At 40.8% G+C, this 23,902-nt stretch overlaps 1 protein-coding gene across 4 annotated transcripts in view; it reads right to left on the reverse strand.

Annotated features, from left to right (window-relative positions):
• THADA (THADA armadillo repeat containing) overlaps nucleotides 1–23,902 on the reverse strand; it is a 330,132-nt gene that overhangs the window by 158,934 nt on the left and 147,296 nt on the right. The window lies entirely within an intron of this gene.

Below are 23,902 nucleotides of genomic sequence, written 5' to 3' on the forward strand. Positions count from 1 at the left end.
AAATGTTTATCCATTGGACAGCTCAAAACATAATTGCTCTTTGCAAATTAACTGCAATCAACACAGTAAAACCTTTTAAAAAAAAGTGTTTTTGGGGCGCCTGGGTGGCTCAGTCGAGTAAGCGTCCGACTTCAGCTCAGGTCATGATCTCGCGATCTCGCAGTCCGTGAGTTCAAGCCCCGCGTCGGGCTCTGGGCTGATGGCTCAGAGCCTGGAGCCTGCTTCCGATTCTGTGTCTCCCTCTCTCTCTGCTCCTCCCCCATTCATGCTCTGTCTCTCTCTCTGTCTCAAAAATAAATAAACGTTAAAAAAGTGTTTTTATCAAGAAACGCTGACAATAATAAGCCACAATAGAGCATCTGAAAACTTCAGTATGTAACCACTTGGTACAGTATAACCACAGAGCTAGGCCATAGAAGACACATTCTTTTAAGGTTACCTCCACTCTGCCTCTAAGTTATCAAGGCTTTAAGCAGGCTGACTAGTCACAGGCTGTTAAAAACGGTGAAAATGGCAGCTGGTCAAGAACTGGGAATGAGCCTCCATCACTTTGACACCCCTCCACTTGCTCCTGCAAGAACTGGGCACAGCACTAGGCCACACATGTGGCAAAACGCAGGGTCACAGATGCAAGGACAATGGCTACTTGCATTCATGCCATGCCTTTTAGTGTTAGGAAATAAAGCAAGGGAATTTTCCAACAGGGAGGGAAGAAGGTATCTAGTGTGGTACTTAGTTCAAAAAGCTCTTTGAACAATTCTCTTTAATTATTTAAAATCACAAACGTGGGGCGTCTGGGTGGCGCAGTCAGTTAAGCGTCCGACTTCAGCCAGGTCACGATCTCGCGGTCCGTGAGTTCGAGCCCCATGTCAGGCTCTGGGCTGATGGCTCAGAGCCTGGAGCCTGTTTCCGATTCTATGTCTCCCTCTCTCTCTGCCCCTCCCCTGTTCATGCTCTGTCTCTCTCTGTCCCAAAAATAAATAAACGTTGAAAAACAAATAAAATCACAAATGTGTCTTAAATACATGAAAGGGTACACGATTTCTGAGTGCTAATCCCTGGTTACTTGCTGATATCAAAATACAGAGATGAAGTATGAAAATTATATTTCATCTGAAATTTCACTTCATTCTTTCGTTATTTTTTTGCCTAGGTAACAATAAATACAATTTGAAACGGAATTTTTCAGATTCTAAACAAATGGTCTAGACAGTTGGAAAGAAGGGGTTTTTTCCTCTGGAACACTGAAATGTGGTGTCCTTTAACAATGATTCTTTCCCGACTCTGGGAAAAGCGTGAGAAAGACTTTACAGCAACAGAAATACACAAACATGTGGGAAGCCCTAGAAATTAAAAGGGAATCATTAATTTCAGTCTTTACCCGAAACAAAATGGAGTATTACAAACTGAAAAAAAAAAAAAAGACAGATATCTAACACACCCAGTTTAAACTCTCCAAAACAATGAAAATAATCACAAGATTTAGTCTGAAATTTTGGCATAATCTTCCCAAGCCCAGTCCACGTGTGGATCTTCTCTCTGACTCTGAATCCATAAACTGCGTACTAGTCTACTGGTCTCTGCATGGACAGCTGGAAAACTGTTCTGGAGCTACCCTCAGGACTCCCAGGCTGGGATAAGTGGCGTGCAGGGCAGGAGCTGGGGGGCGGCAGCTTGTGCAGAGTAAGTGAAAAGAGCTGCACATTCCTCTTAATAGCAAAAGCCCTCACATTGTTTCTACTCTGGCTCCACAAAAGACAGAGATGAGCACATTCAGGCAGCCGCTGATTCTCTAAAGGGGTTGAACATAATACCTGGCCCCAGCATGTCTTCTTTTCCTGCAGGTAGTGAGTGGCTCAGAGAAAAAGTCCTGACCACGCAGGGTCTCCTTGGGATGATGGTCCCTGCTCAAAAGCCAAGTTCTCGAAGCAGTTTCATACAATTGAAATTCACTCCATTAAACTTCACAGCATATTTACCATGAGTGGTTTTCAGTTCACAAACACAGGACTGGGTGGTCAATTCAACAGACCACACAAAGGTATAGACAGAATTTGCCTTCTTTTTAACCTAATATATATATTTAGGGGGAGGGTTTGGAAAGGAATGTTTTTGGTCTGGTTGAAAAAGTTGTGTTTGTTTTTAGCTTTCAAATGTTTCAGAACCTATGATAGCTCTCTATTGCCACATTAAATACAAATTTCTCATTTTGGCATTCAAAGCGTCCTAAATCTAGCTCAAGACTGGCTAAGCAAATCACAGGTGCTGAGTAAATCTTTCTTGCACTAACAGAACCTGACTTTTCAGTTGACTGTATCTGAAAAGATATTAAAATCTCATAAAATCTAAACATCCTGTGAGTAAAGTGAGTGCTCAACAGACACTGGTGGTAATTTTTAAGTAAATGCTTTTAAATGTGAACAATTTTATTAACTTCCCTTCTGACAAGAATTTGTTAGATTTCTGAAAAATCCCAATACCCACGGCTAAAACCCAAGAAAGGAAAGAAAGAAGGCAAAGTAGGGTCATCTACTGTGTGTCTGCTAGATGTCAGGCAATGTGCTAGGTACTTTTGAATATTTTATCACATTTTTTTAGTGCTCATACAAACCCTTTAAAATAAGTACATAATACTATATAAACATATGTAGCTTTTTGTTCTAGGTGGTCTAGTGGGAACATGTACAGAATGATGAGCTACCAAATAAAATGTAACCACAATCAAATAAACTGCAGTGTGCCAATTTCTTTCAGTTATGGTAATGGATGTACAATCCTTTGTAAAGCAATTTATCGCACTTAATGCCAATGGTTAGAACTCGTATTTGCAAACCCTATACATAATGAATTGGTGGCCTAAAAGTGTTTCCTATGGCTCTAACTAGTGTTTTGCAAAACAAAACCTAAAGCTTTTTAATATATTATCTTTAAGGAAGGCAAATGAATCACCAGAACATGACAACTGACCCAAAGTCATCCACCAAATTACAGGCTTTGTAGCGCAGAAGTTTATCAGCCAGAAAAGTATGAAGAACCCCATATCAGACTGGGACAGGTTCCCCAAAGGTTGTGGCAGTATCCTCTGCTGACCTCGATCAATATTGGTCACCTCAGGTCAAACCATTTACATTCATTTCAGGTACAGCATTTATTTAGAGACAAATTCAAAATATCCAAGAATAAAAATCATTAGCATTTTTAATGACAAGAAGAGACACATACGGGTCAGTATATTGGCTCCTCATTGGCTTGGGGAAAAATCACACACATAATCATCAGATTTAAGGGACTATTTTGCTGGAGGGAAACCTGCTGTGAAGTAGAAACTCTCCCATGGTCTTGGTGTCTCTCAAGTGAGGCTACTTTGAAAACATTCTCAGATTAAAATATTAGCGTCTAGCCACGTGGCCACAGGCAAGTTACATAATGTCTTCTCACATCCTCATCTGTAAAAGGAGATTAGAATAAGTGATCTCTAAGGTCCCCCTCAATAACCAAATCCTACAATTCAATGGGCGTTTGGACATCCCAGACAGATAGCTATCTTTTTTATTTTAAAAGATCTTTATGATCTCTCCTGGCTTATTCCATGGCTTAATCTCATAATAATATTGATGCCAATAATAAAAGTTTTAAGTCCAACACTACCCACACTCAATCTTTCTGCACCGGGAGCCAATTTTCTCTAGTTTGAGTCTCTCTGGAGTTGGAGAACAAATGACCAGTGTTTTCGACACACAGGAAAACCCTTCATTAGCTACGTTGGAATCCTGTCATTAAATCACCCCTTGCTCTTCCCTTCCGCGGGCTAAAACCACCCAACTCCTTTAATCAAGTAGAACCTCTCCTCTAGAATCTAGTTAATTACTTTGCCTCTGCAAAGAGTTAAATGAATCTTCCAATACTATCAGTTAAAACAATGATTTGTGCTACTGCTGGAAGAGAGAAATTTGAGCAATTTCTCTGAATTTGATTACTCTCCAGAGATTGTAATTTGTTTTTGCTCAAACCAATTAATGCCCCTGAATGATTCTTCTATGTTTTGTAGCAACACTTCAAGCTAAAATCCGAAAGAATGAATTAAAAAACAAAAAACAAAACGTAAAGCACATGGAAAGTTTTGAAAAATTCCAAGAAATTACAGATTTTTGGCCTGAAAAAAGAGCACAAAAGAGCGAGGAATATTGAGTGTTAGCAATAGACCCACCCCAGGGAAGATTCTTTCCTCAAATCAAGACTGCAATTAGGTAAATTGAGTCATATATCAGCCAACCTACAGCATCCAAACAGACCATTGTCAGCCCTATTTTTAAATACCTTCAGGGAAAGTTTTACATCCTCCTTTGGTTGCCCCAATGCTCATGTTAGTGTCACAGTTAAAAGTACTTAAGTATAATTATACTTTTTCCTGCTGCAACTTAATTTCATTTTGCTGGTTCTACATGCCAGGGAAATAAATGAATCTATGTCTAAAAGCATAACTTTCTGACTTGTGTCTAGAAGATATTCTGAATAATAAGAAAACAACCAAATAAAAAAAAACAATGGGTCAAACTCTGAACTGACACGTCAACAGAGAAGATAGATGGATGGCAAATAAACACATGTACAGATATTCAATACCCTTAGTCATTAGGGAAGTTCAAATTAAAACCACATAGAGATACTACAGGACACTCACGAGAAAGACTAAAATGAAAGACTGAGCATATCAAGAGCTGGCTAGGATATGGAACAACTGGAACTCTCATCCTTTCCTGGTGGGAATGTAAGACGGTACAACCACTTTGGAAAACATCTGACATAAAAAGTTAAACATGCGCCATCCATACAACCCACTCACTCCACCCCTAGGTGTTTATGCTAGAGAAATGAAAACATATGTCAATACAAAGACTTGCATATGAATACTCCTAGCACCTTTATTTGTAATAGTCAAAACTATACATAGCACAAATGTCCAGCAATAGGCGGGTCTATAAAAAAAAATTGTGATACATGGGATACTATTCAGTGATAACAGGAAACAGATACACATAGTAACATAGGTAACTCTCATCGCTTAGTCAGGGTTCTAAGTTCAGGGTTTCTGGGGTTAAAAATATGCTGTAAATATGCTGAGTGACAAAGGCAGACAAAATAGAATGCATAATGTAGGATTCCATTTATGTCAATGGAAATTAGGAATGCAAATTAGTCTGTGGTGACAGAACACGGACCAACAGCTGTTGCCAGGTGATGGGAGCCGGGAGGCTGGAGATTACAAAGGGGCACAGGAAACTTTTGTGGGTGACGGATATGTTCCCTATCTTGACAGGCATGATGGTTTTATGGGTATATAAACTTATCAAATAGTATACTTTAAACATGTGCACCCTATTTTATAACCAATTATACCTCCATAATGCTGGTTTTAAAGAATAACCTTTCACGCACTTTAGAAGTCACCAAACTATACACATCCCGTCTGGTTTTCCCTTCTCTGCCTCCAATCCCACCTGCACATCATCCCAAGTCTTCCTTTCCTTAGATCAAACAAGCCCAGCTATTTCCTTTGAACGTTTATGACCAGAATTAACTTTTCCTTGTGCTCTCTTAAATCAATGAACACCGAAATCGTAACGGTTAATCGTATACGAATAAAAGAACAAAAGCTATTTTTTTCTAGGACAATGCCTCCAAATCTTCCACATGCTGTTCTAGGACATGCTCAGTGAGATTAAGTGACTTTGCCCAAGTTAAAAAAGGGGGGTGATTGAACAAGCTGGGATTCAGAGTCAAGTCTGTCTGTCTCTACTGCCCACGCTAGTTGAGAAAAACAGTGCGCCTCAGCTATAAGACGTTTTTATCACACTAGGATTAAACAGCCGTAACACATGTTAAAAGAAATTCAATTTCATTACACTTACGTACACTTGACAACTCAAACCATTCAACCAAGCACTGCCAGATTTGTTGGGCCAGCTTTAATAAACACATCTGCATTTAGCAGCGGGATTTTCCATGTGGTTATTAAGGTTAAACAGATTTTCCCCCATCTTGAGTAGATTAATCCTGCTTCCTAATATCTTTTATTTTTGCTTATTTTAATATTTTGCTTATTCCATAGTGAAAAGGCAAATTTCAACTTATCCCAGTTTGAATCATGCCAAATTCTAAGAAGACAGAAGCCAAGGTAGTACACTGTTATTTAATATAGTCTAAATGAATACACAATGGAGACTGCTGTGCAAAGTTTAAAGATGAAACAAAACTGATCACTCACACACACACACACACACACCCTACCACTAATTAAAAATATACTAGTGTTACAAGTATACAATTTCAGTGGTGGTATTATCTTTGTTCAGAAGCAAGGTACAGTGCTATATGACTAAAGCTCTCCAGCATTTAATTAGGTTACTAATTATAAGGAGAATCACATTACCTTTAAGTCCTCCCCTGGATTGTGACTAAGGCTTAATACATTAATTTCACGGTGATTGTATTCTAAGATGGGGAACATGTCAATGAAGAATTCTGGCCACATCCTCCAAAAGGACATGTGACTGAAGGTTTGGGCTGTCACACAGCTTGATACATTTAACTAGGGAAAAAAAATCATGAATTCTCACTTTCCCACTGCTAATTTTAGTGGCCAAGAGATATCTTACATTGCATTTTAAGCAAAAGTAGCATTCAAGGGAATCTTCACAGAAGGTACACACGTGAATGTAAAAAGAAAGAAGAAAATTTGTAAGCAATATTTATTTATTTCCATTTGAATTCAATTAATAAATTTAGCCTCAATTCAGTATCATCTTACTCCCCAGGTTCCCTCCTGGCCCATCAAAAAAAAAAAAAAAAGTGCAAATTATATGAGTCATTCTTCAATCATGCCAAGGATATAACCTTCAACCTAAGATTAAAAATAAAGTGCTACGTGTGATATTCAATACTGTTCAACTTCTGGGTGCTAAGATCTAATAAATACAACATTTCAAAGGAAATTAAACAATCTGGATCACTTCCATTCATCTTCGTGATTTCATCAGTAGATTTCTATGGCTTTGGTGACATTTGCTAGTATTTGGACGCTGGGTAAATTGGTGGAATTTGCCATCATTTAGTTTATAATCTGTATCACCACTTTGTACAAGGCACAGAAAAGTTCTCTACTCCCCTATATACTTCAAAGCATTTCATTTATTGTTCAAATGATTACTCTGACAAAACCATTAGTCAAGAAGAAAGTAAAGAAATCTTGTTTTTTAAAGGGGAGATTTTTAAAGATGCATCTTTCACACCAGAGTGCTTTAACCACCATGCTATTTCTGGCAAAATCTTTATTTCCTAAAAGAATACTTTTTTTAAAAATTCCAGGTTTTTTTTTTTACCTATAAGAAAAGGTCAGGGCTTATTTTTACTGGTTTCACTCAAAGTGAGCTTATCTATTTTAAATTTACTTTAACTTCTTCCTAGGCTCCTATATTTTCTTGCCTTTTCTAAGGAAAACACTAAATTTGAGAAAAGTATTGCTGAAACCATGATGAATGTCTCACGACCGCCTTCAAACGATGGTAGGAATAAGTGCATAAGCACACACATACACAGGGGAAAAAAGCATCTTTTAGTCAGGGTGCTGGGTTCAGGGCTTCCAGGGTTAACAAGAGAAAAAGTTTTGGGATCTGAACAGGGCTATATTCATATTTCTTTCTTTTTTTCTACCCTGAAATTCATACTGCAGCTATGTCACCAGGGAACATGTTTGCAAGGCTTGAGAAGTTTCTTGGCTTAGCAAAAAGCAAACAAACAAACAAACAAAAGGCAACAGTGTAGTCCGCAAAAAGAACCCCCATCACCAGTGAAGCCGAAAGAGCTGGCTGAGTCACAGGTCAAGGGCCTTATAGCAAAAATGGGTTGGACTGAGGATACAACCTAACAGGAAAGCATAAGGTCAGATGTGAGTTTAATTTGGTGAAGAAACATGTGCCTGACCACTTAATGGCTGCCAGATACCACAGAGGAGGTTCACTTAACTCACACCACTTCTGGTCGTGGAGCATTTCAGTGCCATTCTTTGAGAATCAGAGCAATAGATGCTACTATTCTAGCCATCAGGAGACCTTATTCCCTGCTTTTGTTACATTTGTAGAAGGAAAGTGGCTATAGTGGTTTGGAAGCAATCATTTTCAAGATAGGGCTCTGGCTCTCCCAATCCCCAAATTTCCCAAGTACGCCCATATGATGGTGGCGAAACAGTCTCTTCACCATGTGAAGGTTCTCTGTGATTCTCTGTGCTCAGAGTCTCACCGCGTTTAAAAGAGTGAATAATGCCTCATATCCAACAACAATTCCATTCAAAATAAAGCGGACTGTGCAGCCCAAGCTTTGGTATTTCCAACCGTGACCAAAGTACTGGAGCTATTTATTCATTTGTTCATCTATTTTTATTGTGGTAAAATACAGATAACATAAAATTGACACATTCTTAAGTGGACAGTTCAGTGGCACTGAGTACATTTTCCAAGCAGTTTCAGAGAATTTTAGACTCTGGCCTCCATGTCTAGATACGCATTCCCTGGTTGATACTCAGGGCTTCACAGTGAATAAATGTCATTCTATTTCCAGGTAACTTCTCAGCTAAGTATTCACAGTCAGAGTTCACTCAACACACTAGGGTTTGCATGCTTGAGGTGAAGAATGAACCACCAAACCCAAGCATTTGTCCATTTTCTTCCAGATGGAAGATAGAAACTCTGGTAAGTCTCCTCCTTGCCAATAAACCTTTTGGAAAATAAGGAACCCACTATTCTGACCTTTGGGATTTTTATCAACATCAGACTGCAGTTCAGAACACAGACAGGAAACTGTCCAAGGAAAACATGCCCCCAAATGAACAGGACATAAACAGAGCTGTAACTAGGTAATTAATGGTAGGGACTTGACTCCCCTCACTTCACTTCTCTGATAACAATCTGGCATTTTATCAGCAGGGTCTTTTATCTGGAAGGATTCACTGTGTTCTGCTGCCTGGAACTATTCTGGGAGGGGACAAAGACAAGCTTTCATCTTGGAAAGGAAATGGAACCACATCTAGAAGGCATAAGGAAGAGTCAGAGCTGTTAAAAAACCTTCAAGTCTCTCCCTGCCAGAAGGAAGAGGTAAGTAGAAAATAGGAAGCCCCCTTTCACTGAAGGCAAGAGAGCAAGTTCTGGTGGGAAAGAAGTCACTGCAGTCCTCACCCATATCACACATGTGAACGTGGCAACTTGCTTTCTGCCGTTGTTCCAAGTTCTGCATCCTCTCCCCACCACTGACCTTATCCCTTCCCCAAACACTTCCCCAAACACCCAACCGATGTCTTCTATTTCTCTTCCCGTCCAAACCCAAGAAACTTAAACTAAACCATATGGTGGTATAACTGACTAATAATAACTTAAAAGTACTATGTCTCACAGTGGGATTTCCATTTTAGAAGGGATCAAAACCATGTACTTAAATAATGAAAAGTCTATCTGTGAAACTCAAAATGGAGGAGGCATCTGAGAAAACTGGGTGGGTAGAAGGCACCACTTAAGGCTTCTGAAATCATTTCAGATAGTTTTCAACTACCTTAGGGGTAAAGCTGGCCCGGGTGAATGGCTATGGCCATTAGGCTACTGGCCCTCTGAGTGGCTTCATTCCTAACAGGAAAAGGGACCATTAGGGAGGTGAAATTAATTAGTAGTAGAAAGCATTCCCTTATCCTCTCTCCACACACGGCCATTCCACTCAGCCCTCATAAAAACATGTCACGGATTGGTCGTGGAAGGACTTGGGAAAAACAGGGCTTTGAACTCCCCATCCTACTTAGAACCCGGGAATATTTATCCAGGGTTGAGCCAGGGTGGCGGCCAGTTCCAAAACCCACACAGCCTGGGGCTTATACACCAGAGCACAGCTTCTGTCAGGCTGTGTAGCAATCCTGTGGAGGCCCCTTGGTCCTACTCAGGGCTCTCATGACAGATGGTTCATAGCAGTACAGACAAGGGGACGGCACTAGGAAGCCTCTCTGCTGGCCAGTTTTCAACAGGGCCTTCTAGCAGGACACGACATTCTAACACTGGTACTTTCAGGACATGTTCAACCATGCAGCAGAATGCAAATCCCGCTCCGGTCTTTTCAAGTTTTCCCTAAATCCGGTTTTTATTCTGGCTCTGAACTAAATTCTTAAATCATGCAGGGGGAAAAAAAATGGGCACAAAGTGACTGAATTATATTAATTATATGGCATGGAGGCTCAGCTAGAAAACAAGAATTACATTTCTTAAGTTTCTCTTCACTAGACTTATGCAGGTTATAATTAGTATTAAATGAATTTCACTTTTCATTTCATCCAAGCTGAAAAGAAGCTGAGCCTTAAACTCTGTCTTTAGAGAAAAAAAGAGATTCTTCTGGTAAAAAAATAAAATAAAATTAAATTAAATTAAAATAAAATAAAATAAAAATAATAATAAAGTTAAGCAAAAAAACAAAAAACAAAAAACAAACAAACAAACCCACACTACTTACCCATCACCCAAAAGGACCGCCTTAAGAGACTCATTTGTTTAGTGTTTGAAAATATTTTCTACCCACTGCTTGTCTGTGTGACACAACCTTCAGTAACAATTCAGCTTTTTCTTGGCTACCTGGATATATTTCCATAGTTTCTACCCAGATGGGCTTCTCCTAAATGACTGTAATAATCAAAAACAAGATGCTTATTTATTCAGCAGCACCCCTCATACAAATATGTATTTTTGTTAATGCTCTGGACATTGTAGAATCCAAACAGAAAAATCTCATTCGTGTGGGCCTGCCTAATTTTGATTTTTTTTGCTTATTTAGACTGAGAATGAGTCCCTTTGCGACTGAAAGTTTTCATTCAAAGTTAGGGAACATGTGGCTATCTCTTGGGGACCGGTGGCCAGGATATGAACATGCCAGGCCAGGAATTCTCCGATACAGAAGAAAACACAACCCTGAGGGCACATCTCACTCCTGGTGTGCCTTCCAGCAGGTTTCGGCTAGTTATTTTTGGTTAGTGAACGAGCAAGGTAGGACTGTGCACATGAAAAATGCAAACCTGAGAAAGAAGTGGGGTGGATTTCAACCCACAGTCAGAGGCCTTGTGGCGTGGGTTGTCAGCTACTACGGTAACCCGGGGCCGTTGTCCGGCCACTGGAGCAGCTACCCGAAGTTACTCTATGCAGTTTGGAGTAACGGAACTTTCACATCATAATAGTCAGTGATTTGAACACTTCACGATTCAGACTTGCCATTTTTCCACATTAAGTGTGGGGTTGCCACACAAAGAAACGTTGACAATTTTTCAAAATTTCAACATATGCTGGCTGATAGCGTTGAGATTCTGTTTTCTTTCCAAGAGAATCAAAAGAGGATGATCGACTAAGCTGCTGTGTGTGAAGGTACTCTGTAAATATCAAACTTTTACCTAAATGTTTGTAGCTGTAAATTTTTTTTCTTTTTCTTTCAGTAACTTGGGAGGTTTTCAAAGTTATGTGAAGTTTCGACTGTGGAAACTTATGATGGTAAAGACAGATGAAAAATATATTCTCTAACAGTTTAAAAGTTATAAATAAAGAGGAACCCACAAATAATCTCATTAAGACTTTATGCTTCTTGGGCCTCAACACACATTTTTCTCTTTGCTAAGACACGCACAACTGTGCAATGACCCATGATTTCCTATTCTAAGGAAAACTTCTTTTGTAAGAAACTCTCAGTATTTCTCAAGAATCTCAGAACTTCAGTTGAGCCAGTCTTATTTAGCAACCTGTCACAACCACTTGGGCTTAACTGCGAGCTTTTCTTCCTTTTCTACTGATTTCAGATTAGGAAATGAGACCACTGCCAAAGCAATGCCCAAGATGGGATGGAGGGAGAGCTCAAGAAAGCAAAGTGAGTCCAAATATTTGTCATTCGAAACTGTAGGTTAATTTGGGCATGTGGAGAACTAACTTGCCATGTAGCATCAGAAGCAGGCATATTGTGGTGTTAAGCATTAGTGTAGCTAAGGGAGTGGCAAAGAGCCTGGGTTCTGGAGCCAGACTGCCTGGGTCACATCCTGGCCTTTTCACTTCCTAGCAGTATATGACCTAGGGCACATTTCTAAAACTTCCTACAACCCAGCTTGTCCTCTCTGGAGGATGAGGATAATACATTACAGACCTCTCACAGTGTTGTCATGATGATTAAGTGAGTATGTGTCAAGTTCTAAAACAGTGTCTGGTACATAGCTAAATATTATCATTTATCACTAATTTGATGGAACAAATCAGGGCAAAGAAGATAGGGACCAAGAAGCAGCATACCAGAAAGGATAGTCCATTAGACCAAAATCTTATCTGTCTGATGCTCCACTGTATTTCTATCGTGCCCAACACACAATTGATGTTTGCAGTAAACACCTATTGAGTAAATGAATAAATGAATCAGTTCTTATAGACTGACTCCTCAACGATGTTTTTACTGTGGACATATGATGCTTACTCTTTTGGTGCCTTGGCTTTTCTATCTCCAAAGAAAGGTACCGACACCTGCTACCTTGCTATTTCAAACTGATGGTCGTCAATAAGAGAAAAAAGGCAAATCATTTCAAACTTACTGAAGGGATATATAAGTCAGTGATTTTTTTTCAGTGTTTTTATTTGAGAGAGAGAGAGAGAGAGACAGAGAGACAGAGAGACAGAGCCTGAGTGGGGGAGGGGCAGAGAGAGAGAGGGAGACACAGAACCTGAAACAGGCTCCAGGCTCTGAGCTGTCAGCACAGAGCTCGACGCGGGACTTGAACTTGGGAATGGCGAGATCATGACTTGAGCTGAAGTCGGATGCTTAACTGACTGAGCCACCCAGACGCCCCCCAAAGTCAGTGACTTTTTAAAGCAATGTTCCTTTGTTAGTGAGTACATATGAACACAATGACATCGGGAGGACCCTTGTGATACCCTGAGTCCTGATTTCCTCTGACTACAGCTGGCCCGATGGAATGTGATGTTAGACGTTGTTCTAGGCCCTCAGAGATGGCTGTTTCAAGCCTCAGGGTGCAGAGGAATTACCTGGAGACTTGTTTTGAAATTGCTGACTTTTAGGTATCTATGGGACATGCAGAAGGAGTTGTCCAGTAGAATGCTGAACCTATGATTCTGTACGAGTTCTAGATCTAGGACACCGCTCACTGTATGTGAGGAGCAACCCCAGACAGTGCAAGCAAAGTGAAAATGAAGAGAGTAGAGGGCAGGGCAAAGAGGCACACCAATATTTAGGAGGAAGCAGAAAGAAGGGGTCCTGCCAGAGGAGAAAGATATAATGGCCAAAGAAGGCCACAGAGGAAAGAGCGTCACGAAGAAGGGGATGTGCAGTAGTGTCAAACTCCAGAGAAAGGGAAAGAGGGATGAGCACTGAAAAGCATCCAGAGGCTTCTACGACTAGGTCACTCCCACTGCACCCTTGTAGGGGCAGCTGCAGTGAAGTGGCGGAAGAGGCATCCAGGGTGCAGTAGTTTAAGGAATGACTTAAGGGGGGGAGGGTGGGAACGGAGCCCGTGAACACAGAAAACCTTTTCCAAGCATCTGGCTATAAAATACAGGTGAGAACTATGGGGGCAGGTGGGGCGGGTGCCTCCACGGAGAGTCTAGGCCTAATGGCCTCTAGTTTCTCTTGCAAATGGGAGGTGACAAAAGTAGGGGCACTGGGTTTAGGCAACAACACAAAGTAGGCCCTCAGCAAATATATTTACGGGACAGATGAACTGATGACAAGAGTACTCACAAAATAAAGTGAAAGACAAGAATAAATGGTGAAGAATAAATCTGTAGCTGGTGTGGAGGGGAGGCGAGAAGCACAGTCAAGAGTCTCAGGGCTCAAGGCAAGTGAAGAAAATAAGATACGAAGGAAAAAGTAGAAGGATATGGGAGTGAATGCATCCTGGGCAGTTGATGTGACTAACGCAGCTTGTTTTAACTAGATTATAAATAGACTGGGAAGGGTCAAGGCCCAGAGGAGAGGGAGGAAAAAAACTGTGCCAGTCAGGGAAGATATCCCAAACATGCTGGGTCATTTTAAGCCTACTATAATTCATCTTTGCCTTCCTACTCTATTCCCTAATTTGTATTTGCTGCCTAAAGGGAAAGACCTACATTTTTTATCTTAAAACACTCCCTACCATGTAGGATAAGATGACTGCACATCAGTCAGCATTTGGGACTTGCTATTGTCAAATCCTTCAGTTCAGCATTAAGAATGCCTGCTGAGCACCTTGGCTACAAGTCTTGAGAAAATAATTAAGACTAAGGAAATAAAAGCTCCTTAGGGAAAGACATTAATAAAATATTCTGAAATTTAAATGTTACTATATTTGTAAGAGTTTTCCTCCTACTAGTTATTATTTCCATATGCCTTAAATGTATACCTCGGAGCAAATACTGTCCTTTATTAAAATTAGCCAAGATTCTCTACCATCGGTGTCCCTTGTTAAGCAGCAAACCATTTATTTTCTGAATTTCCTGGGTCATCCTTGATTCAAGTGGAAGCAAGGCTCCTTACAATGACTTCCAAGTTATGAATCATAAAACTCTCTACCACAATCTTTCTCTTGTTAGATCCAACAGTCTACATAGTAGACAGCATGGCTTTTCTCTTGTTTTGCATGAGCTGCTAGTCACCATGGGAGATTTCTGAAAGCCCTCGAGAAAGAAAACTGGATTCCCTTCTTTTCCTGCCTTGCTACTTGGGAGAGCCTCCTGAACTTCTCCAAGAACACTGGCACTCTTCCCCTTATTTACTGGCCCTTGGCCCCTAGTGTATCTGTCACATAATTCAGTGGTTAAAATTCACTATGTCAGGTGCAGAAGCATGGGTTTTATCTCACTAGCTAGGCCATAAGTTCTTCAAGGATGGATGCTTTCTTCCTTTACTTTGCATCTTACCAGAGACCTAACGCTAGCTAGGTATGCAATGGATATTTAACAACTACTTTGTTAATCTATTAACTGATTGGATTCTAACTTTTAGAGTGAATGGCAGCAATAGGCCATGGATTATCATCATTATCAAATATTTCACCTAAGAATGAAGCTGTTTGCAGATCAAATCACTTGTTCTAACATGACCTGAATTGGCCTGTTGAAGTAGCAGATAACACCGAAGAAAAGCTGGTCTCTACAAGTTTTGTTTTTTCAGCTTGCTTTGTCAATGCATTCCGTAAGAGGTGAATTCCTCATTCCTTTTGCTCAAAAACATATTTAGAAAATGGTCTTAAAGAGATCTGGCACCAGAGATGAAGTTGGCCAGGCCCCTCTCTAGGAACTAAGAGATAAAAATCAGTGACAGATGACAGAGTATCCTTTTATGCCAGTACTCTTTGCAAAAAAAGCTACACAATACAGGAAACATGATTTGATTTCACATGCTGAAGCTCAGCTACCCCTGGCTAGAATTCAGAAGTTCAGAAGGCCATGAGCACAGTACTCCACATGAAGCACTAGGTAGACAGGGCGAAGGTAAAAAGGAGATGGAGCAGGTAGCTGCATGAAGTGTGAATTAACCAGCATTAGGAAACAACCTTCCAGTCTCTGCTTTTAGGTCCTCCCCTGTATAAGGCCTAAAACTCCAAAACCAATGGTCATTGCTTTATTTAAAAATGTATGCCTCTATAATACAACAAGTAGTCCCAAGGAAGTTAAAGACTCGGGTCTTTAACATATCTGTATGAAAGGAAGAAGTGAGCACAGGTTTGGCTTAGAGGCAGAGGGGAAAATGGAAAAGCCAGAAACCCCCCCGAGGGGAACTGAACATCTGCACCTTGACATCTTGCCCAAAGCTGGAACTGGTATCAGGGTCACATTAGTAAAACCAGAGGTCAGAGTTTCCACACACTGATAGGATGGCAGTTCCCTTCCCTTCATGCCTCCATTGCTGGCAGATCAGGATGGTATAGGGACATTTCTGACCTTTAAGCCCAATCTCTAAGGCTCGTGGAATTTAGCAGTAACCACGGGAGGGGTGGAGTTCTGCTGGACCTCCAGGTGGGAACAAGCTCTCCATTAACAGCACCAGCAAAGACCTATTCTCAGTTGTCTCTTCTTGTAATGGGCTAGGCTTGAGGACGCTTGTATTCTCTCTATAGGCATCTCTGTTCAAAGAAGATCCTTCAGGAAGTTGGGGCAACAAAGAGTTATCTATTTTAATCACTTTTCAGAAAAGCATCTCTGACTCTTCTCAAAGACTCAGATGTTCCTTGTACTTGTCAGAAAACAAATGTGGTTTAGGCCAACATCTGGAATGGAGAAAAATATAGCAACCACAAAAAAGATAATTAAATTAATAAGGAATGCTTTTCAGACATAACATCCCATAGGCCAAAAAAATGTTTTCAGAACTATCCAGAACAAAGTTATAGAAGTTACTTAGAAGCTAAATTTAAGTGAATTAACTGCTGGAGGGCACCCTGTAGGAGTAGACCACTGTGACCTTGTGGGCCATGACAAGAATGGCACCCCAACAACCTGAGTTGTTCGGCTGATCTGAAATAAAACATCTCAAAAAGATGCCCTGCTGGTCATCTCAGATGTACTACAGAAAGCCCAACAACGGATCAGTTCTTCTTGAATGCTTTCAATGACCAGCAGCTCAGCATTATGGAAATCTGTTCACTCTCCTGATGGAGAATGCTAACTTTCACAAAATTCTTCTTTATGTTAAAATCTGAAATCTATCTCTTACTTTCCCATTGGGAGCACAAGAAAGAAATTATGTGCCTTCTGCCATATGGCCGCCTCTCAAGTGTGTAAAGACCATTACCATGTTGCCTCTAAGTCTTTTCCAGTCTAACTATTTCCAGATGTTAAGCTTCCTCCTCATCTTGGTCACCTCCTCTGGATAAATATTAGTTTATCAGTGACCCTCCTAAAATGGGAAGCCCAGAGCACAACAACACAATAGGCACAAGGATGTAGGTTTAATCTGACCAGAAGAATTCAGGGGGACTACAGTTTCCACTATCTGGAAGCAGCAACTGCTTCCTCAGGGCTCACCAGGAAAGCCTACTCCCCAAGATGTTTTCATAAAAACTGCTAGGGGGCCAGACAGCTCTCATCCTGTAGGTACACAACATTGGCTTTTCTTTAGAAAATCAGAATATGATACCTATCTCTACTAAATGTCATCTTGATCATCTCAGCCTATCGATCCAGTCTTTCAAGACTCTTTTGAATCTTGTTTTTAAATTATGAACAATGTCAGACATATCAAATACAAAATAAGTATACAGAATACTATGACAATCAACCACTTGCCCAGACCTACCTTAAGAACACACTACAAATAAAATTGAGGCTCCTAGTATACACTTCCTCAAGTTTATCCCCTTCTTCCCCAGCCACATAGAAGTAATGGCCACTAGTCTGAGTTTGCGTTACGCCCATGCTTAAAGACTATTTTGAACTTTGATTCTATCACCACTTATATTTATGTTATATACAAACCTGATAAGCATGTGACCTAGTCTGTGTTCGTTTAAGTAAGTAATTCAAATGTTGAATAAAGCAGCATTGCCTTCATCTATCGGACTGGCAATCCCATCAAAACAGTGAGCTGACTCAGACATGACTTATTCTTAGGGAATCCTTACTTGACCTCAGCAAACAAAGTGTAAAGCTCTTGCAAGTAATACATTGAATGACTCAGTCTAAAACAATCAATATCAATACAACTGTTTGGTCACTGATAAACTATGCCTTTCCCCTTGTCTTTTAAAAATCCTTCTGCAAGCTCCCAGCAGAATATTCCCATCCCACATTTCACCCAAATTACTGACATGGATCTAGGCTCATAAGTACCTGAGGCTATAAGTTACCTGGGTCCAGGAATTTGCCATCAACAGGACGACAGTGCACTCTTTTTTAATCTGCTCCCCTGCATCTAGCTACAGGGCCTTCCTTCCAGTTTACTGGTTGGGACAAGCCAAAGCAGAAGTTTAAAAAGTCGGCCCTCTTCCTATCACCATCAACCCCTTCCTCTGTATAGAATTTTTCTTAAAAAGCAAACCAAAGGGACTTTTATCTGCTATTTTGTAAGTAGTATTATCCCCATTATATAGATTGACAGCCTGAAGCACACAAGGGCCTTCTTATTCATGCCATAATAATCGGGAAGGCGTTTTTATAGATAGTTCTATGACTTTCAGCAAAAACAAAACAAAACAGCCAAAAACAAGAAAACACAACATCACCCTCCTTCTTCCATTCTTACCAATCCAGTCTCCTCTTGTTTAGTGCTAAACCCTGCAGCAGGTGGGTCTCCAGAGCAGTTTGCCAGATAGCAGTCAGGGAAAAGGGCTTCAGAGGCCAGGAAGGCCTCAGGTCACAGGCCCATGAGGCAGGAGAGGACCTACACAATATCTAATACTTTAATCTGATACATAAGGAAACAGAGGGTCAGAGAGGTAAAGCAAAATAAAAGTAAATGTCAGAGCTCCTACAGACTCCTCAAAGGCCAGGTAAAACACAAGACCCAGCAGACCTTCCTTTCTACAAAACCATTAACCAGTGAGATATGAAATGTGGCTCCAATACTGGAGGACTAGGAGTCCCTAAGTATTTCACAGATACACAGATCTGCTAAGACACAAAATGTCTCAATTTACAATTACTCTCATTTCTAGGTTAATAATTCAGTCTCTGTGCCCAAACCTGGGCAAGGCAGAGAAAGGTAGCAAGGAACAAAAACAAACCAAAAAACCCAGAGTGGCTTCTACATGGAAAGAGGTTAAGATTTACTTGGAGAGAATAAGCACTGAGCATACAAATTATGTGATGATACAATAATGATGAATACTAGGATAAGAGGTTTAAGGAACAAATGCTATAGCCATTCAGAGAGAGAGATGAGCCAGGCTTGAAGTGAACAAAAGGGGAGGAGGGCAGGTCTTCCTTTCCAGCAGTGTTTTAGCAGCCCTCTGCCTGTTTATCTCTCTGTAAGCCAAAGTCAGCCCTCTACTTATCTACAAGGATCCTGGGAAGACAGAGCAGATAGAAATGGGCCTCCAGCCTTGAAAGGGAGTTCCCAGTATTACAATCACAAATGAAGGTAGAGGCCATCTATTGTCTACTGCAAAAACCCCAACTCTACACCAAGGAAAACAAGTTTCTTCAACTCCATAACATGGGCAAGGAGTAACATGGTAATCCTTGAATTATGTAACTTTCGAAGACCAGAAAACAAGGGTCAATATTATTTCTCAATATCACAGGCTTAAAAAGCCTAACTCTTAGTATTTGTACCTCCTACCACCCTTCTTCCCTTTTTAAGACTGGTACAATCCAAAGGTCTCATGAAATATTTTTTAAATGTATAAAACATGTATTTTCCAATTTTTTTTTACTGTTGGCTGGGTTTTTAAATATCTCAACTACACAAGTCAGCACAGGTCCCTATAGGTGATTTCCACTGCCATGTATTTAAGATTGTATTGTTATTTGCACCTCAATATTTTTCAGAGAAAAGAACGGCATATTTCCCTGAAAAGTTATCTAAGGTGAGATGATTGGAGGAAAGACACATTGAAAGTCCTTCACAATGAAAATGAGCCCCAAATGGGGGGGTGGGGTGGGTGGGTGGGTGTTGCAGATCCTTTTGAAAGCACCCAGAAGAATGAATAAAAGGCAGTGGAGGGGTATCTCTCATGGGTATTAATCCAATGCTGAGATGTGTTGTCAGCAATAGAAGGGGCTCTCTGTCTCAGTGGACACCCTCACACACACAGGTACACACGGGTCCAGAGAGGGGAGAGATCCTTGTCCAAGTGTTGCAGCTGGCCAGTCAGTGGCAGAACTCAGACAGAACCAGGTCTCTAAAATCCAGGGCCTTTGCTCTGTTCAGGACTCCACACTGTGGTCTAGGTTTGGGGCATACTCAGTTTCCTATAGCTTTTCAATTCAAACTTGAAACTCCTTTGTGAAAGGGAATTCAAAGGTACACATACAGAGATATTCTGGTCTGTAGAAAGCCCTAGACAAGCAGGACATATTCGGGGAGCCAGTCAGGGTCCCCTTTAAAGTATGAGTCACTCTGCTCTGTGGTATTTGAACTAAAGGGTGAATGGTCTTAAATGGAAGGCATCATATTTGCAAGGTAGAGGGCTGTGAATCTGCACCCAGCACAGCAGCAGACACATAAAATATCCTGGGTTAAAAAAAAAAAAACAAACTTGTAAAGAAAACATTGTGATTAGCATTATCATTTCTCTTCCAAGATGATGCAACAAGCATAACTGCAACAGGCATCACTTTGGAAAACCCAAATCAGAACTTCTAAGGTTTAAGTCAACAAAGCAGATCAGCAGATACAAGCTTATACTCCCAAATGTGGGAAAAGGGACAAAAATACAAACAATACCCACAGACATCTTACAGAGAGGAAGGAAATGGCAGGTATGTATACATAAGTCAAAGGGAAATAACCTGTCACTGGGGCTTTTAATCTTCTTATTGTGCAACTCACTTTAGCATGGTCAGAGCAACCTTTGTGGTACTCCTACTAGCTGAAGAATTTCTATTTCACTAAACGCAGACTATCCAAGAGCCTGATTAGACTCTTCCAAGTACGTAAATTAACACCGGCAATGTTACAAAAATAAAGCACTGCCTATCCACTCATGCATACATCCATCTTTTCAGCTATTATCCCAAGTCAAAATAAGCCACTCTTTACCATCACTAGTACTGCAAATATTGCCTAAAATAATAGGCAATCTTTCACTACCTTCATGAATAATTTTCTCAGAAGTAATTGAAATCAAATGTGTACATGTTTATCAAATTCAGTATTTTTTATTTATTAAAAAAATTTTTTTAGCGTTTATTCATTTTTGAGAGACAGAGTATGAGCAGTAGAGGGGCAGAGAGAGAGGGAGACACAGAATCCAAAGCAGGCTCCAGGCTCTGAGCTGTCAGCACAGAGCCCAATGGGGGTCCAAACTCACGAACTGTGAGATCATGACTCGAGCTGAAGTTGGACACTTAACCAGCTGAGCCACCCAGGCACCCCTAAGTTCACTATTTGCTAAAAATCTGTTTTTGGCTCATCTGCCCAGAGTGATTGTGAACATTTTAGGGTAGCATGGGGTTGCCCCTGTACTAGGTTGATGAAACCCCAAACTGGAGTTTTGACCGAACTCCAAGTCTAGGATCCTTCCACTTTATCACAAAAGATGGTCAAGAAAGTTAAGCCAGCTTCTCCATACCTGGTCACAGACCAACCCTGCTACCTCCGGCAATGATCTTGCAGATGTGAGCCTGAGAGAAAGGCTGCATCTGATCAAGCCATCCTCACCAGTGCTAGTGGGGACATGACTTCTACATTCTAAAAACAGCCTACACTCAGATCCACCAACTCCGGATCTTCCTCCCTCCTCCTCCCTCCTAACTGCTCCTCCTCCCTCCTAATTGCCCAATCACTTACTCAGTGTAGCCACTACTCTTGGCTACACAAAAGGGAGCTGGTTATTTTGGTGTAATAGAAAGAGTACACCCAACACTCTTGACAACCCTATGTTCTTGGGTTCATATCTAGCTCTGTACCTGACTTGCTCTCTGAACCTCAATTTCCTCAACAGGAAAGTGGGGGTGATAACACCTCCTCTCAGAGTCATTGTAAGCAAAACGCCCAGTTCGGTGCCTGGCAAATAGTCAAGGTTCAACAGACGTTGGTGTACTTCCTGCTAACCTCTCTTGCTCAGAATACTCTTCTGCTTGTTTTCTGCATTCCTGGGTCAAAATCTACTTCTCATAAACCTTCTGAATAGCCTAATCAAGTACCAAGTATGAGCCGACTACTGTCTAGTTTATTAAAATTGTGTGTGCAGGGGTAGGGGAGGGGTTCTGATAATGTTTAATGTTTAATATCCCAAATTTAATCTTGGTACTCAAAGCGTGATCTATAGACTAACAGCATCAGCATTACCTGGAAGTCTGTTTGAAAGGTAGACCCTCGGGACCCACTCCAGACCTAGTGAACCAGAATTTATGAGATTCCTAAGTGATAGGTTACCTCTTAAAGTTTGAGAAAACTGCTCTATACCACAAATGGACATTCATTCAATAAATCAGAGCCTATTGATTCTCTAAGGAATCAATTGTGGCACTCATGCTATTTGGTGGCACTCGATGAATCTTTATTTGGGTAGAAAGCAACCGTTGACCAAAGCATTTTCCCTGGAAGGGCAGTAAAATGGATACTTTGTGCCTTTTGAGTTTAAAAAAACGATACACTAGGGCTCCTGGGTGGTTCAGTCAGGCAAGCGTCTGACTCTTAATTTCGGCTCAGGTCATGATCTATCGGTTAGCGAGTTCGAGCCCCATGTCGGGTTCTCTGCTGAGAGCATGGAGCCTGCTTAGGATTCTCTCTCTTCCTCTGCTCTCCCCACCCTCTCTCTCAAAATAAACATAACAGAAATAAAAATAAATTAAAAACGATACACTGAGGACACTGGCTTTAAGGCACTATTTAAATTATATTAATGTGATCTTTGTTATATAATAAGTGCTTGGAATATAATAAGATGAGCATTCTGATTATACTAATAAATATACTGAAATATACTGATTATACTAACAAATAGCAGGAAGGATACTTTCAAAGTAGTAATTTCTAGGATGCAACACATAACACTGGTTAGTGATGAGCTTCCATAAATTGAACGTCCTCAACACAGGATGACAAAGTTCTAAGGCACGTCTTTGTTTCTAATGGACGCTGTGATTCTGACCATGTGCCCTTCTCCCCCGCCCCATCAACCTGCTGAAACATTTTTCAGTTCTTTCCAGTTATGTGTGAAAGTACAATTTTTAAATGCTCCTGAAAGTAAAAAATTTACGACCCAAATTCCTAAAATGAATCACCAAAATGCTGGATCCAAGAGACTGGTAACTTTGTGTATCAGGAAACAAAAACCAATCTGAGTGAGTCATCTCTGTGATCAGAGATAACAACACAGCCACAGCCAGAGCTTGGCGCAAACAAATGGCTACAGCAATCGTATGCCAGCATCTCGTGTTTAATGGTTTCTCACATTAGAACGCATCAGTCAGCTCTGTGAAACCAGGAAGTGGAACCCAGGATGCCACATAAATAACAAACACATTCTCCTGAGTTTGGTGTATCTTACCATTCAGCTCTAAGTCTATTTCCATTTTGGTAGATAAATAAAAATGAAAGTGTTATTTTATCAAGAGGCAAACAGAAAGGTAAAAGCTAAGTAATATGACTGTGCTTCTGAAATGTTTCATAAGAAAATTTCAATACTTTTTTGGAAGCCTATTTCTTGACGCCTTTGATCGAAAATGAAAAAGGTGATAAGAAGTTGGCAATGCTTCAAAAACTCTAACAGAGAAAGGGGTAATAGGCTCTAGAAGTAGGAAAGCCTGCTGTCATCTGATTCCATGTATAATCCACATGCATGGCTCTTTCTCAGGTGCCCCAAGCTTGAAAGAGAAGTTGAGCAGGAAATGAATTTGTGCCACGCAGCACTGCCCTCTAGATGCTACCCCTCGCACCCACTAGCAAACTCCTCTGGAGTGAAGAGACAAATGTTCTCTTCAACATCTGAACAGGGGATATAACACCAGGACCGAGCCTGCCCCATGCTGGCCAGGCTCAACACAGGGCTTACTGCAAATACCCAGGCTATGGTTTTCAAAAGCGGGTATCTCCGATCACATCCGTTAGCAAGCAGAGTGCCAAGGAAACATTACTTAAACAGTGGATATGGGCTTCTGCACCCAAGACAGAGGCACCTTCCTCTGAAACGTTGGAGACCACCTGGGGGCAATGGCAATAACCCTCAGGCCCCTGCTTTGAAAAGACACCTCCCCCCTCA

Source organism: Prionailurus viverrinus, chromosome A3 (genome assembly GCF_022837055.1).
Source record: "Prionailurus viverrinus isolate Anna chromosome A3, UM_Priviv_1.0, whole genome shotgun sequence".
In the NCBI taxonomy this organism is placed as follows: domain Eukaryota; kingdom Metazoa; phylum Chordata; class Mammalia; order Carnivora; family Felidae; genus Prionailurus; species Prionailurus viverrinus.